General features: G+C 32.1%; 1 protein-coding gene across 1 annotated transcript in view; it reads right to left on the bottom strand.

The window, feature by feature from the left end:
* LOC105852616 (uncharacterized) overlaps positions 1-1,770 on the bottom strand; it is an 8,318-nt gene that overhangs the window by 1,077 nt on the left and 5,471 nt on the right. The gene's annotated exons all lie outside the window — the stretch shown is intronic.

Here is a 1,770-nt window from a genome sequence, read left to right as displayed (position 1 = left end):
ATTTAATCCTAAGTCCTTAATTCAAAATAAAAATTATAGTCAGGAATATAAAAGCAACATTTGAGTCATGAAAATAGTAACACATCAAAGTCATGAAAAATAGTAAACATATAAAAGTCATGAAATTAATAACAACATAAAAGTCATGAAAAAATCATTTGAATGCAGTTTTTTTATTTAAAAAAAAAACACCTATATGCAAAATTTCATTTCATCGCACTCTAATTCTCCTAATTTGTAATAATCCACAATAGTTTACTCAAAAATTTCAGCACCTAAAATCTTCATTCTAAACGAAATTAGCGTAACATAACACAATTTGACAAACACACATCAGAGGCAACAACAGCAGTAACGAGCATAAATCGTGTTCGACAAGCATAATCACCTTAAATCTAGTGATGCACATACAATTAAATTTTTCCTAATACATAATTCATTCACAAACATCACAACCATAAACAACAGCCTACGTTCTAACTTATTTTCAACAACTTCAGAAAAATGAAATCCCTAATCGTAACAACAACAACAACAACAACAACAACAAAAACCCTTTAATAAAAAGAACTCGCCTATAAACACAACATAGTTGGTCTCATCTCAAAATTCGAAATCAATAATTCATGAAAAATCTTATTCTAAGACTTGTTTAGAAAACCAAACTTAAATACCACAAAGCTCCTGTAGCCGTTATCGCAGTATTTTCATCAAACACCTCTCATGCATTGAATATTTGGGATAAAAAATAGAATTTTCTATCCATTAGGAAATAAAACCAAATGCATGCACAAATCTTTGGAGAAATTTCTTAAATGAAGAATGATAGAAACTCACTGTTTGTGATAATGGAGAAGACGTTCTAATTAGATTGATTGTTGAGCTCCCCTTTTTCATGAATTGCCACTTCGACTCAAGTTCTTCATTTTTGGGTTATTATGCTTCCTTGGTTTAATTAGTTATGAACAGATGAGACAAGATTTAAAAATGGTTCTAAAAGCTTTTGGTTTAACTGATTTGCAAAATGAAGAAAATAAGTAAAATGAGAGGTGGAAGATGAAGATTGGGAGGATGAAGGACAGTAACCAGTAACGCCTTTTTTTTCTTATTAATTTAACAAATAAACTAGTTATTTATTTTTTTTCTTATTAATTTAACAAATAAACTAGTTATTTATTTTTAAATGGTTGTTACATCTTCCACCACTTAATAAAAATTTTGCCCTCGAAATTCAGTAGATTACCTATTGGAAAAGGTAAGGTTACTCCCTTTGCATGTCTGTCTCTGCTTCCCATGTTGCTTCTTCTACAGAAGATCCTTCCCAAACAACTAAGGTGTAGTCTAGTTCCTAGAGACTTTTGAAATGCCTTCTAAAATATGGAGGTAAACTTAGGGTCCTTATCTGATATGATACTAAAAGGCACCCCATGCAATCTAACTATTTCCTTAATGAATAACTTGGCTAGTTTGAGGGTGTTGTAGTTTGACTTTACTGGTAAGAAATGGGTTGACTTAGTTAATCTATCCACAATCACCCAAGTGGAATCATACCCAGTGTGGGTATGTGGCAAACCTACAACAAAATCCATGGAAATTGAGTCTCATTTCCATTCAGGTATTTCTAGAGGCTGTAGCAATCCTGCTGGTCTCTGATGTTCTATTTTCACCTTTTGGCAAGTTAGGCATTGACCCACAAAAGTAGCCACATCAACCTTCATACTTGGCCACCAATAATTTTTCTTAAGGTCTTGCTACATCTTGGTAGATCCA

Source organism: Cicer arietinum, chromosome 7 (genome assembly GCF_000331145.2).
Source record: "Cicer arietinum cultivar CDC Frontier isolate Library 1 chromosome 7, Cicar.CDCFrontier_v2.0, whole genome shotgun sequence".
Lineage (NCBI taxonomy): Eukaryota > Viridiplantae > Streptophyta > Magnoliopsida > Fabales > Fabaceae > Cicer > Cicer arietinum.
Note: the sequence above shows the minus strand (reverse complement) of the source record. Positions and strands in the feature narration are given on the sequence as shown.